The 15032-nt window shown below is 34.9% G+C and overlaps 1 non-coding gene across 1 annotated transcript; it reads right to left on the bottom strand.

The window, feature by feature from the left end:
* Positions 1 to 284: 284 nt before the first annotated feature.
* On the bottom strand, positions 285 to 356 carry TRNAQ-UUG. The gene has a single exon. It is a non-coding gene; the product is annotated as a tRNA-Gln (tRNA).
* Between the last annotated feature and the right edge of the window lie 14676 nt (positions 357 to 15032).

The raw sequence follows: 15032 nt of genomic DNA on the forward strand, positions 1-15032 counted from the left end.
AGTTATTGGAAAACTTTAGTTAGCGAATTCAAGATATGGGAGAAAATGCTCATCACCACGATCCATCCTAGGATAACTAAAGTGGTATCCAAGAAAACACCTAGGTTAATGCAAACATCATGCTTAACAAGTAATCATTATCTCACTTCAGTACCGCAATTCAAGATTTCAAATTGGTTGGAGCAAGTTCGGAACCTAAAACTCATGCTAGTTATTATGGGTTCAAATGATTTTATCGCATCGAATGCTAGGTAACACCAATTGTCTTGTGTTGTCATTCATAAAGGTCCTACCAAGAGTTGAACCCAGGTCGTTGGATTCAAAGTCCAAAGTGCTAACCACTACACCATAGAACCCCTTATAAAAATTTATTTTGGAATGGTTTTCCTATTTTATGCAGATTCCACAAGAAGAGAGATCCTATCACGAGTCAAACTCAAGTTATTGGATTTAAAGTTCTAGAGCTGTTTTATCTAACTCGTTGTGATCTTGAGCACCTTTAGAGTGGTTGCAGAAGTAACCCTCCAGTGTTGCTTGAAGCTCTTGGAAAACATGTAATTTTATATATTTCTTATAGTTAATATATATATTGTTGTATATTACAAACAAATTGAAATAATACTTTAGATCCCAGTCTTTCTTTCTTTCGTGCAAAACTTAACATGAAAACTATATTATTTTAATATTCACTCGAGAAACAAGGGGTGAAAACTATATTATTTCAAACCCTCCATTATTGCATCTGCTTTGCATGAAAATGCTTCCACTAAATCATGTTACTAACTAGGTTGTTTGGTTCGGTTCAATTCTTGGGTCCACTAGATTGAATCGACCTAGCTCAATTAAACTCTTGATAATATAAAAATCATAAGTTTCTTAAATTACATTAACTTAAAAGTTTAACCCTAATTTTTTTTAAGAATGTTTAGCTTTGTGTCTAGTTTATCTCTAAATGCTTAGAAGTATCTCATAAGACTTCTATTTAAGGAACTTTTCTCTATAAAAGATGTAAGACTTCAGGTTTAATATTAAAGAATTTCAAATGAGTGATTTGATATAGGAGAGGACAAAAATATTTATTTGTTTCAATGTTGACCCTTCTTTTTTGTCAAGTATTTTGAATATTATTATTGTGAATTACTAATGGCATTAGATTGAATCTCATTAATAACAATATCCCAAAACTCAGGTAAATATGACATCAAAATTAATACTTTAATTTCATCTTCAAAATTTATTTCCACTTGACTCAGTTGACTAATAATCATAATAGTCACCGGTGTACAAATATTTACAACCTTAAAAGGTAAAATTATAAGGAGTACCAGAGAAAAGTGCTTAAAATAATTTCAAAATATAGAAAAAAAAATAGGAGGAATTGATCAAAGTCAACATCCATCGATCACTTATGAAACAGCACAAACACAAATGAGGGTAAAATTGCCCTTTGGTTTATTGGCTTTACAAGATGGAGACATGAAGTTTTCTATGTTTGAAATATATATATATATATATAAAAAAAAAAAAAGAATTATTCTTATTTCTTTTTGCCCAACCAGAGGTGACTTCTAAAATTGCCCTCCTTTGGTTTATTGGCTTTACAAGATGGAGATATGTTTGAAATAAATATATATATATATAATAAAAAGGAATTATTCTTATTTCTTTTTGCCCAACCAGATTCTGGTGACCTCTAAAATTGCCCTTTGGTTTGTTGGCTTTAAAACGGGTGATCTCTTGATCTATAGTCAAATGCTTTACCACTAAACTATGGACCCATGTTGCATGATTTCAACCTTAGTGACCCCTCCTACAGAGTGTCAATCTAAAAGTGTAAAAAGTGTCTGTTTAAAATAAAAGGGCCCAACCAAGTTCAAACAGGTGACCGGTCAAATTCTTTACCACTAAGTCATGGATCCATTTTGTAGGATTTTAACCTTGGTGACCCCTTAGACATAGTGTCGGCCCAAAAAGTGTAACAAATTTCTATCCAAGATAGAAGGGCCCAACTAGGTTCGAATTGGTGACCTCTTGATCTGCAATCAAATGCTCTAACATTGAGCTATGGTCCCATTTTGTATGATCTCAACCTTATTGACCCCTTCTATAGATTATCGGTCTAAAAGTGACCCTACCGAATCGGCTATGGCCCAATTTTGTATAAATGTGTGGATTACCTATCGGGAATTAAACACAGGTCATTAGATTCAAAGTCGAAAGTGCTAACCACTACACCATCGAACCACTCGTTAAACTTTATTTTGGCAGCGATTTTGATAAGCGCCAACAACGCTGGATTTTGCAAAGCTAGAGATCGTAGTATCTTTATAGACTTTCACAAGGTGTTTTCATCTTCTTTTATGGGTAATTGAACTTTTGAGTCCGTGCAAATGATTGGTTGGATTTGTTAGAAACTCTCCCATGGGTAATCTCCCAAGGTGTTTTCAACTTCTTTTATAGGTAGAATTTTAAAATCAAACCACAACAAAATTTACTTCTATCTAACAAAATTTTTTTTTTTTGTTTGAAACAAGATTATTCCCTTTCTTTTTCTAAAACTAAATTTGACTCTCAATAGATTTTAATTGTTTTGTTAATTAAATTTTCTTTAAAATTTTTGTAAACATAGTACAATGGAAATAGTACTTTTTTTTTTTCTTTTTTTTCTTTTTTTACAATTTTGTAATTTGTATGGTATTATTGGAGGCTTTTGAATGAAATATGATAATTGATTCTCTGTCCTCTTTAACAATTTTAGATACCTCCATATTTGATTTTTGATGCGTCACGTTTCATTATGAGAACTGCCCTTGGGTCAATAAGACTTATTTTCGTGAAGAGTTACATTGGCCCACAATGCATCTCATGGACGATACAAAACTATGGTGGCGCTTGAAGGTGAATTGTATAAAAAACTGGTCATGCACCAAAAAATTATGGGAAGACCATTGATGGAATTGAAGCAATCGATGCTCCCCTGTATGGGTTTCCAATCAAAGACCTAATGTTTGATGTTGACTCTTTTGAAGAAAGAGCCACTGATCGAACAACAAGAAACGTGGCGGTATCTCTGAGAACTCTATCACACACATAAAAAAACGTGTCGAAGAGTTAGACATTACATAGAAGATCTGGCTTTCATCGAGGAGACCCGAGTTTGATTCTCGATAATGAAATTTTATTTTCGTATTTATTTTATTTTATAGTTTCATCTTTTGTCACCAATTATATTTAAACTTTGCCTAGGTTTGAGAAGCACTATAATGGATGAGTTCAATAGTATCTTAAATTCAAAAGACTTTTATGAACTTGGTTTGAGAGGCACTATAATGGTCAAGTTCAATAGTATCTTAGATTAAAAAGACTTTTCATGAACTTTGAACCTTTAATAGTGTTATGTCCTAGATATTTGGTTCAATTTCAAAAAGTGAGGTTGAGGTCATTCAAATGGTAATTCGATCATTTTCAAGGTCTCTTTTGTTGAACGCCATCATGGCTGAGATGACTGAGATGAGCACTAGAGTGAGTTTGACAAGGAGGGTCGTAGAGAACCACACCCCAAGCAAAGCTCATGGTTGGCTTAACTATTTGAAAATCCAAAAACACAAACCCTTAAATGGGAACCAGGATGCTAAGGAATTAAAAAAACTTTATTTTTGACGTAGAACAATACTTGAAGGTTATAGGAACTTGCTCATAGGACCTAAGAGTTACGTTGGCCACAATGCATCTCATGGACGGTGGCGGCGCTCGAAGGTGGATGATATAAAAAATGGGTCATGCACCATAAACTCATGGAAAGACCGTTGATGGAATCGATGCAATCAACTCTCCCCTTGATGGGTTGCCAATTCAAGACCTGACGTTTGATGTTGTCTCTTTTGAAGAAAAAGCCACACGATCGAACACCTCGAAATGTCTCGGTAGCTCTAAGAACTCTATCATACGACCTCAGAGTTGAGGGCTACAGGAACTTTCTCATACTACCTAAGAGTTACGTTAGCCGCAATGCATCTCATGGACGATGCAAAACTATGATAGTGCTTGAAGGTGAAGGTATAAAAAATGGGTCATGCACCATAAACTCATGGGAAGATCGTTGTTGGAATCGATGCAATCGTCGCTCCCCTGGATGGGTTGCCAATCAAAGACCTAACATTTGATATTGACTCTTTTGAAGAAAGAACCACACAATCGAACAGCTCGAAACGTCGCGGTAGCCATGAAAACTCTAACACACACAGGGAAGGACATGTCGAAGAGTTAGACATTAAGCAAAAGATCATGCTAAAACTCTTCAGCGATCTGATAAAAGACTCAGGACATCTACACCAAAAATCCATTGTTGTCTAGTGGTCAGGATATTTGGCTTTCACCCAGGAGACTCGGGTTTGATTCTCGGCAATGGAATATTATTTTTTTATTTTATTTTATTTTACAGTTTCTATCTTAGACTAAAAAGACTTTTATGAACTTCGTACCTTTGTTAGAGTTATGTTATAGATATTTTGTTCAATTTCTAATGGTTAATGCGATAATCCAGTTGTTTTCGAGGTCTCTCTTGTTGAACGACATCATGGTTAAGATGAGCAGGTGATTCAAATGGTTAATGCGATAATCCAGTCGTTTTCGAGGTTTCTCTTGCTGAACGACGTCATGGTTGAGATGAGCATGTGATTCAAATGGTTAATGCGATATCCAGTCATTTTCGAGGTCTCTCTTGTTGAACGACATCATGGTTCAGATGAGCACTCGAGTGAGTTTGACAAGTTGGGCTGTAGACAACCACACCTCAAGCCAAGTTCATGTGGGGTTAACAAGCTTAAAATCCAAGAACATAACCCCTTAAATGGAAACCGGGATGCTAAGGAATTAAAAAGCTTTATTTTTGACGTAGAACAATACTTAAAGGTTACTAGAACTTGCTCATAGGATCTAAGTGTTACGTTGGTTGCAATGCATCTCATGGACGATGCAAAACTATGGTGGCGCTCGAAGGTGAATGGTATAAAAAATGGGTCATGCACCATAAACTCATGGGAAGACTGTTGATGGAATCGATGCAATCGACGCTCCTCTGGATGAGTTGCCAATCAAAGACCTGACGTTTGATGTTGACCCTTTTGAAGAAAGAGCCACACGATCGAACAGCTCGAAACGTCGCGGTAATTCTGAGAACTCTATCACACACATGAAAGGACGTGTCGAAGAGTTATACATTACCCAAAAAATCATAGTAAAACTCTTCAGTGATTAGACAAAAGACTTTAGGACAACTACACCAAAAATTCATTGTTGTCCAAGGGTTTTGATATTTGGCTTTCACTTAGGAGATTCTGGTTTGATTCTCTGAAATTGAATATTATTTTCTTATTTCTTTTTATTTTATAGTTTCATCTTTTGTCACCAATTATATTTAAACTTTACCTCATTTTGAGAGGCACTTTAATGGTCCAGTTCAACAGTATCTTAGATTAAAAAGACTTTTATGAACATCATACCTATATTAGTGTTATGCAATAGATATTTGTTTCAATTTCAACAAGTGGGGTTGAGGTGATTCAAATGGTTAATGCGATAATCCGGCTATTTTCAAGGTCTCTCTTGTTGAACGCCATCATGGTTGAGGTTAGCACCCGAGTGAGTTTGACAAGGAGACTCGAATTTAAACTTTACCTATGTTTGAGAGGCACTATAATGGTCAAGTTCGATGGAATTTTAGATTAAAAAGACTTTTATAAACTTTGTACCTTTGTTAGTGTTACTTTGTACCTTTGTTTGTGTTACTTTGTACCTTTGTTTCTTTTATGTTATAGAGATTTGGTCAAGTTCAACAAGTGGGGTTGAAGTGATTCAAATGGTTAATGTCACTTTATTTGATTCAAATTGTTAATGTGATAATCCAGTTGAATAGTTGCAGGTTATTTCCAAGGTCTCTCTTATTGAACGCCAACAAGATTGAAATGATTGAGATGAGCACTTGAGTGAGTTTGACAAAATTGAAATAAAATCAAATAAAATCACTAAAAAAAATCAATAAAATTGAAAAAAATTGAAAAAAAAATTAGCCTTATGACACTTCTTTCCACTCCAAGGGCGGTAAATCAAGGATTCCTTCGCTCAAGACCCATGATCCAACTCCCAACATGGAAATGATAAGCTATAGAATCATTCCAAGAACCTCAATGGATGGGTTACAAACTCACATTACCAATCTCGACAACTGGACGTGTCATCGGCATTAGAAGAACGACCGCATCAGAGCAAGTCATGGGGATAGAAGATCCCGTTGAAGGATGATAGACCAACCATAATCTTCAGCCCAACGAGCCAAGCTTTTGTAGAAGCAAGAACCCTTGTATTAAAGAAATTAACACCTCCTTATACAAAATTTGGATCAACCAAGAGATCAAGCTTGGATTAGATAATGAGATCCAAGATTGAGAAACAAGATTTGGAACCTTTTTCTAAATTGAGTCACTTCGCAATAGAACTTGATCAAGGCTTGATTGAATGATTCAGATGCAATCTACTATAAGAATTGCATGAAACTTAGAAATGACAAAGATATGCTCAGATTTCTATAAGGGGGATCGTCTCAACTTGAGAGATCAATTTCATTGATCACAAATATGCTTTTACATAATAATTTGTGTGTATTTATACTCCCAACAAAAGAAGTTAGTGTTCATGATTTAATCTCGATCCTTTTAAATCTCCACAAAAGACGAATTTAATTTGAGCATTACAAACTTTATGAAATTAAAATAATAAATAAAGTTTTCTAACCACTCATGAAATGATGCTTACAACTTCATCCACTACTTCAACCGTGAAAATATTTACTTTTGAATCTCCAAATGGTCTTGACTCAAACGAACCAGCTTGTAACACATGAAATGATGGTTGAACCTAGCCTATCCAATTTTGTAGATGAAGTATGAATGCTTGTTGAATCTTCTTGGCCTTGGGTTGTGTAATAGGTCTAGTTGGAACACCGTGATTCTTATCATCATCCCCCTCTTCAAAAGGATTCGTCCTCGAATCAGAAAAATCATCACCTACATCAAAAGCACACAACTCAGCAATATTGAAAGTAGAATGTACACTGTGATTCTTATCATCATCCCCCTCTTCAAGATTCGTCCTCGAATCAGAAAAATGATCACCTACATCAAAAGGACTCAACTTAGCAACATTGAAAGTAGAATGTATTGACGATTCTACGGGAACATCAATTTTATTGTTCCATGCAATAAAATGAGTCATTTTACTAAATATCTTATAGAGCATTTATAGTCAAATAAAGAATTAGGAATCCACCCACTTCAGCTATCCACGCTAACATTAAAATGAAAATTGATCAGTAAAATTACTTATGCTAATTCATTGAAATTTAGGTTATGCAACTTAGTCAACTTGAATTAGGTATGCAAGGTGAACCAAGTGCAGTGAACGTGGATCGAACACGTGCTCATCTCAATCATTAGAAATAAAATTCATCAGTAAAGATATTTTCGCTGATTCATTGAGATTTTAAAAAGAAATAATGACTAATTTTTTATTGAATAGTCAAATTGTGCAACATGAACCATGTGTGGTGAACGTGGATCAAACACAAGACCTTCAAATCTTAAATCTAACGCTCTCTCTCAACTGAGCTATCCACACTAACGTTAAAAATTAAAATTCATCAGTAAAGATATTTTCGCTACTTCATTGAAATTTTAAATAGAAATAATCACTAATTTTTAATAAGATATTCAAGTTATCCAACTTGTATAAGGTGCGGTGAACTAGAACACGTTAGGCATTTTCGATAATTCATTGAGATTTCAGAAAGGAACAATGACTAATTTCAGATTGAATAGTCGGGTTATGCAACTAGAATCAGGTGCGGTGACGCTCTCCCAACGGAGCTATCCCCGCTAATATTAAAAATAAAAATTCATAAGTCAAGGTATTTCCGCTAATTCATTATGTTTAAAAAAGAAATAATCACTAATTTTAGATTGAATAAGCAAGTTATGTTTTTAGATTGTATAGTCAGGTAATAAACTTGTATTAGGTGTGTTGAACGTGGATAAAACACGTGTGACCTTCAAATCTTCAATCGAACAATCTCCTAATTGAGCTACTCTTGCTAACATTAAAAATGAATATTCATCAGTAAAGGTATTGGGTACACTTCTGGAAATTCAACAAAAGGCAATAGTATTAGACCGAGATGCCAGATTTAAATCTCGCTTCTGGAAAATTCAACAAAAGGCATTGGGTAGCGGTTATAGTATGACATTCCACCCATAAACAGATGGTCAAACAGAAATGCTCAAGCAAATATTGGAAGACATGTTGATGGTATATGTGATGGATTTTGCAGGAAGCTGGGATAAGTACTTACCCCTTAGGAAATTCGCTTATATTAATACTTGCCAAGTCACCATACAAATGGCCACATACAAGGTTCTTTATGGACGAAGATTTCGATCCCCTATCTTTTGGGGAAGAAGGGGGCAAACGACAACTATTGGACCAGAGCTGGTGCAAATTACCAACGCCGCAGTCTAGAAGATTAAAGCTAGGATACAAACCGCACAATGCCAAGAGAAAAGTTATGCAGACCTAAGGCGCAAGGACATGGAATTGTAGGTAGGGGATCATATATTCCTAAAGGTAGCACCCCATGAGAGAGGTGCTCAGGTAGGGTAAAAAGGGGAAGCTAAGCCCTAGGTTTATCCGTCCCTTTGAGATATTAAAAAGGATTGGATCTGTGGCCTATAGAATCGGGCAATGCCCAAACTTGTCTGCAGTACATAATATCTTTCATGTATCCATACTACAGAAGTATACCCAAGATCATTCGCACGTACTGGCTCATGAAACTCTCTTCTTGAGAGATGACCTAACGTATAAAGAAGACCCAATTCAAATAATAGACAAGAAAGTCAAAGGATTCAGAAACAAGGAAATCTCTCTTGTTAAGGTCCTATGGAAGAATCATAAGTAGAAGAAGCCACTTGGGAAAAAAAAGGCAAAGAAAAACCTTGTACCCTAACCTATTTTAGAATAAGCACTTTCGATGACCGAAAGTTTTCAAAGGAGAGGAGAATTTGCAACACTCAAGGTCTCCAATAAGAGACCGTGTATAATCCCTACTAGGTTGTATTTAGAAGCAAAGAACAAGTATAATTGAAAAAACATTGAGAAAATGGTACTTTTTCTAATTTTTATAAACTTTACGAATCATTAAATTTTTTATAGAATAAGAATTACAAGGTGCTTAAAAAAGGAAGGCTCCGATCGGAGAAGACTTTTCTGGCAGAAGATTCAGAAGAATCAAGAATGAAATTATAGAAATTCTAGACGTTTCAATGGTAGTGGAAAATCCGTCTATAAATTATGAATTAGGGTAGACTATTAGCGGCAAGAAGCAAGCTTAATCGAGTACCCAATCGAGAGATGCAAGTTTTTTGTTTTGGGGTATCGTGTTCATGGGTTTACCTCGAATTCAGAACTATAGTCCACTATTCATTCCCAAACTTGTTCCTGCACCTTCTAAATAAGTTTACCCAAAAGTTTAGCGAAGGAAAGAGGTCCTCAATGTGCTAGTAGGTTTTCACACGAATTAGTCCACGTTAGGTTACCCTCTAATGTTTTCCTAAGCTAAAACCTTAACTCCTAAAGTCTAACCCATGACATTATGTATAAACTTAGGTTCATCAATAATCCATGTACCAAGTACCTAGAACTATGTGAATAACATGCTAAATAAGTTGCTAGGTACCTAGAACTATGTGAATACCATTATCTGCATTACGATGTGTACTAAAAGGCCCCTATTCCTCTTTAGGTAGGATGTCCTGCAATATGTATCATGAGCTGGATGTTATGATAGGCCTACCTTTCCCATCAGCTAAACGAGATGTCCTGCACAACGATTTACCAGTAGGATTACATGATTATGACGACACCACTCATGTGTTCATGGGGAGAAATTTGAAGGATCAGTATATGATACATGACACGATGACCTCTAAGTTCTAAGATCCTGAAAACATAACAAGAAGTAATATCTTAGCTTAAGATCGCGATTAAGAACCTACTAGTGGCTACTTACTAAGTTTTACTCACTCCATGTTTATTGTTTTTTTTCAAGTAACTAAGAGTTGGTCGTGGATGAGAGCGGACTTTGGAGTGTGGGCCAAGGACTAAGCTCTGTTTTTAATCTAGTATTTTTTGTTCTTCTTTTCAGTCTGCTTCTTATTTTGTGTTTGTAACGAGTATGTATATGTAACACCCCAAAAATGAAGGAAATTATCTTCCATAAGAATAAGCCGCTCATGAAAGACCCAAAGGATAGAAAGAAAAAAAAATTAAAGGATTAAGCATGAACAAAGGACTTAGTCAAGTCACTCGTGTACCCTAACAAGTGATTTCAAGGAGTTAAAAGCCTTTTAAAAGGATTGGAAAGGAAAAAGTAAATCAAAAGGGCAAAAAAAGTCATTTTATCAATTATCAAGAATCTTTCCGGATTTGTAATTCCTTATCTAGAAGGAATCTCAAGATTCAAAATAAGCGAAAAATGATCAAAAAGTGATGAGGAATTTGTAGAAAATTTATGGATTTTTCGAGAAAAATAATAATAAAATATTCAAAAAGTGGCAAATTACCAAAATACCCTTAGAAGAATGGATAATTACAGAAATGTCACTCTAATTAGAATCAGAGCATCTACCGTGACCATCCGAGCAAAATCCTTCGAACTCAAATTTCAACCGTCGTACCTCCTCCAAAATTTGATATGATCTAGAACGAACACGCACAGATCATCACATCCAACAACTAGTATTCAAAGCCAAGGTGGGTAAGGATATGATCAGAGTTGATATCCCCAAAAAATTATCTAGAAAGTTCGATCTCTAAATAACGAAGATTCTGGAGCTCTCAATGTCGGTTTAAGCTCCTCCTATAAAGTCGGAAGTAGGAGCAACAATACGGAATAAGAATCGAGAAAGGTCGATCCCCCAATCGAAGGCAATAAATGTTTAGATTGTGGGTCTCTTACTCTCAGATTTCTTCAAAATTCGAGAGCAATCCTCCACCATTTCTCTTCAAGCTTCTAAATAACGAAGAATCTGGAGCTCTCAATGTCGGTTTAAGCTCCTCTTATAAAGTCTGAAGTAGGAGCAACAATACAGAATAAGAATCAAGAAAGGTTGATCCCCCAATCGAAGACAATAAACGTTTAGATTATGGGTCTCCTACTCTTAGATTTCTTCCAAATTTGAGAGCAATCCTCCACCATTTCTCTTCAAACTTATTCCTACCGTTTCTCAACAAGATTACTCACAAGTTCTTTGAAGGAATAGAGTGCTGAAAGTGCCTAGAAACCATTCCCCCATTTCAATCAGCCATTGAAGAACTTCAAGAAAAACTTGAAAATCGAATCCAAGGATACATGATGATTCGTCGAGCAAGAATGATTCCAATCAGTTTTTGCACCTCCAAGGAATGGTTTCCATAGAAGACCACGAAGAGAAATAACCTCGAGAGCGTGTTGAATTGAAGGAAATAGGTTTCAAAATTAAATTGGGGATAAGAGTCGAATTCCTATCCACGATATTTTTTCCTTCAAATTAAGGATTCCTCTAGCTTCAGAGGAAAAAGTTGAGTAAACTTGATGAAGGAATCAAGAGCACAAAAAGGGTTATACGATATATCTGGTGTGGAAGTCGGCCAACATTTGTATTGGCAAATAGGAGGTTTCCAAGTACATGCCCAAGTATTGAAACATCGTAGAACAAGCTACCCAAGAGATCGAAAATCTGGCGTTTCGAGTGGGTTGCATACCGACATACCGAGAACGATATTTTGAAATTAAGGTCTTACACTCAAAGATGTTCCTCCAAACCAATTCCTTTAGCCTGAAGAAATGATATGGAAGAGGTTCAATGAAGAAATAGGGCCTTGAAACCCCTAGAATCGACTACCCAATAAGAAATCCTTTGTTTTATCTCCAGCGATAAATCAGATTTTGGATGAACTTTGGAAGTGAATATCTTAGGCTACGATCCATGAGAAGGTATCAAATCAAATCCCTAGCCCTTCATTGTAATACCCATCTTTAAGTTTCACAAAGAAATCGAGGAGAGAAACGCTGTAAATGTGGCTGTACAAGCCGAGTTTCAAATGGCGGCAACACGAAAAATGCGCATCTTCTTCCTGTTTAGAGGAAGAAAACGATGATATGACCAGTTCAACCGAACTGTCCAAGTCAACTCAAAATTTGACCTTTTCTCGGGTTTTCTCAATTTTAACCCCATTCCAGACCGATTCTCATAGAAAATCTTATGGTTTCAGAAACTAGACACAATAAGGAGTACGTGGAAGGAAATTTGAAGTAATTCAGATACTGGAAGCTCAAGAATGGACGTCCCAAACGTCGACGACGAGGCAAGTAGCCACCTTGGACTTTTTGTTAAGAAATACTTGTAGAAATTTCTTGGATTTTAATATGAACCCCAAACCAAGTATGAATTAAGGATATATGAAAGAAAAACCCAAAGAACCGTGAGTTAAGACCCTGAACCGATCAAATAGCTCGAGATTTAAGTAACGTTAAAATAACCCACTAATGAGCTCCGCTGCATATCAAACTTTAATACTGAGCATATTATATTATGGTGAGGTTAGATATGAAATTTTGTGGTCATTGGATAAGGATAAGTAGGTAAACCAAGAAACGGTGTAAAATGACCATAATGCCCCTAAGGTAATTTACCTTCGGTTCATGACCTAGATGACCTTCAACTGCTATGAAATTCATCCGTAGATCTTATTTTATGAAATGTTATATGAATCCTTATCTCAAGAGGTTGTATAAGGTAATGAAGTTTGGGAGTTATTGGAAAACTTTAGTTAGCAAAACCAAGATATGGGAGAAAATGTTCATCACGATCCATATGACCTTTGTCATGAAGCACGATGTTTATAAGTTTTGTAGTCAATGTTGCCAATGTTTGATGCACACAAAAAATGATAGGGATGTTAAATTTTTAAGTCACTTTTGGAAAGTATGGTGGATAAATTCAAATTATTGTTTTCAAGTGCATGTCATCTTCAGACTCATGAGCAAACTGAGGTCGTGAATAAAATATCATCAGCATTGCTTAGGGCTATTATTTATAAGAATATTAAGACATAAATTGGGTAACAAATTATTGTTTTCAACTACATGTCATCTTCAGATTAATGAGCAAAGGTTAATAGAACATTAGGAGCATTGCTTAGGGCTATTATTTGTAAGAATATTAAGTCTTGGGACGAATGTTTGCCATTCATTGTTCTCTTTTTGAAGTTGCTTACACATTTAATCCACTTGCGCGTCTTGATTTGCTTTCTATTCATTCTAATATTTTTGTGAGTAAAGCAACCACAAGTAAGGCAAATGGGATCAAAACATTTCATAAAGAGGGGAAGGAGACAATTGAGAAACAAAATTTCAATGTTGCTTCAAGAATTAACAAAGGACGAAATGAAATCATTTTTCAAACTAGTAACTGGGTTTGGATACATTTTCGCAAGGAGTGATTCCCATCTCAAAGGAAGACAAAGTTACATCCAAGAGGGGATGACCCTTATCAAGTCTTTGAAAGAATTAATAACAATGCATACAAAATGATCTTCCAGGAGAATTTTCAGCACATTCTACTTTCAACGTTGCTGACTTGAGTCATTTTAATGTAGGTGATGATTTTCTGATTCGAGGACAAATCCTTTTGAAGAGGGGGAAGATGATAAGGATCACGGTGTTCCAAATGTTCCAACTGGACTTATTACACGATCTAAGGCCAAGAAGATTCAACAAGCATTCATTCTTCATCTACAAAATTGGATAGACTCGGTTCAACTATTATTTCATGTGTTACAAGCTTATTAGATTGAGAAAGGACCATTTGGAGCTTCAGAAGTGAATATTTACACAGTTGAAGGAGCAAATGAAGTTGCAAGCATCATTACATGAGTTATTATAAAACTTTATTTATTTTTAATTTCATAAAGTTTGTAATGGTAGAATTGTCAAATTGACTTCGTTTTTTTTTTTTGGAGATTTAAGGGGATCGAGATTAAATCTCAGCCACTAACTTCTTTTGTGGGAGACTATAAATACCCACAAATTATTATGTAAAAATGAGATTTGTGATGAATGACATTGATCTCTCAAGTTGAGAAGTTCCCCTTCGAAATTTGAGCATCATCTATGCAAGTTTCATGCCATTCTTGTTGTAGAATTGGGTGTGAGCCATGCAGTCACGCTTTGACATTGTGTGGTTGAGTGAAATTCTCAACGTTCTACTTATTTTTGGGATTTCTTTTCTCGATATTCATTGTAATTTATCCTGATACAAACAAGTTTATTCTTGTATGGAATGTATTAAGCACATGGATTTATTAATTACGGTGAACTTTTGTATAAAATGAAGTAAATACAAATGGAGTAACATGAGATAGAAGTAAACATAGCAATAAAAAGAAACTACATAAACTTAAAAGGAAGTTAATCCCATTTTACAACATAAATATTGTTCAATTGCAGCAAAGAAGTAGTCTTGATAACTAGTCACTCCAGATCAATCTATGTTTGGAAAACTAAAATAAAGAAAAAATAAATAAATAAAAATATTTTTTAAAAACTTAGTTTGGTGTGAAATTTTGTTTAAAATTCAAATGTTTTCTTTTTTTTTTTTATATAAAATGATAAAACACATAATTTTGAAATTAAAAAAAAACAAAATAGTTATCAAATGGTGTTAAGAATGAGAAATAGAAATAGAATTGGGATCGAAAGTATGATCTTCATTGGTTTACCACGTTTAAATAGGATACAAACTATCAACTAATACCTAAAAATAGAAAAAATATATATCTAATTAAATCTGGTAAATAAATAAAATATACTGTTAATCAAATCTATACTAACAACTCCCTAAATATCTAAGATATATTCTAACTAATTATCACGGCAAAATATC

Source organism: Cucurbita moschata, unplaced genomic scaffold (genome assembly GCF_002738365.1).
Source record: "Cucurbita moschata cultivar Rifu unplaced genomic scaffold, Cmos_1.0 Cmo_Scf00097, whole genome shotgun sequence".
Taxonomy (NCBI): domain Eukaryota; kingdom Viridiplantae; phylum Streptophyta; class Magnoliopsida; order Cucurbitales; family Cucurbitaceae; genus Cucurbita; species Cucurbita moschata.